Source organism: Hipposideros armiger, unplaced genomic scaffold, assembly GCF_001890085.2.
Source record: "Hipposideros armiger isolate ML-2016 unplaced genomic scaffold, ASM189008v1 scaffold_1898, whole genome shotgun sequence".
Classification (NCBI taxonomy): domain Eukaryota; kingdom Metazoa; phylum Chordata; class Mammalia; order Chiroptera; family Hipposideridae; genus Hipposideros; species Hipposideros armiger.
This window is the reverse complement of record NW_017733248.1, coordinates 78027-79063: the sequence shown is the minus strand read 5'-3', so window position 1 is coordinate 79063 and position 1037 is coordinate 78027.

Sequence of the window (1037 nt, the reverse complement as noted above, 5' to 3'; positions counted from 1 at the left end):
TTCAAGTAGAGTAAGACACACTTTATTTTACACAATTAGAGCATTTTCAGTCTGGTTGGTGTTGACAATGCTATTTGACAAAAAGTTCATAGATTCCAATATAGTTTATTCATTTTTTCCTTATGGTTCAACAGCATCTTTACTCAGAGGCTTGCCCTAAAATACTTAAATTAGTTAGAAGGTTTACTACATTTCAGATTCTTTAACTCTGTAAGTGACCCATATTTCAGCTTGCCTCCATTATCTTTTATCCCTGCTTCAAAACCCTTCAGTTTTCTCCTGTGTTCATCTCATATATATCCCAAAGTCCATCTGAAAATAAACAACCTCTACTACTTAATGTTTTAAAACTCTTCCCTAAAAGCCATAGCAACAATGGTCTCCTTTGTAAATTATAGCAGATAAAATATCGCCATACATGTTTTAGAATAAGTGACATGACTATATAACCTTTAATGATCTTCTTACCACTTGCTGCCCAACCTCAAAACTGATGCCACCTTTAGCAGAATTGTTTGGGCAGCCTATCATTTAAGGTACCTGTGTCTATTATAGTTGGATGCCAAATGCTGAACAGATATATCCTAGGCAGTGGATGCTGTTTGTGCGTCTCCAGATATGCATTTCAAGACCTTTCAGCTATCAGGTGTGTTTTCAGCTAGGTCCTTTCCTACGAACTGACCTTGTCCAATGGGAGCTTCCTTGCTCAAGGTTATATGCTTCTCCCTGGGGAAGCCACTTTCAGTGCATTCCTCTATCTGGGACAACTCTGGAAGGCCAACCCAAATTCATGCCTCCCCACATAATTGGTCAGGTCTTTGTTGTGAATGAGGTATTCATTTCTATGTTAATCTAAAGTATAAAAATGATATATAATAAAATAACATACTAGGTTGTAATATATATTTTGGGAATTTTGCAAATCAATTATTTCTTTTCATAATGAAGAAAAATAATTTTAGGAACTCTGAAAGTAGAAAACTGTTCTTTGTAATGAAAAAATGCGCTGTGAAGCATTTCTTTATATGCAATATAGA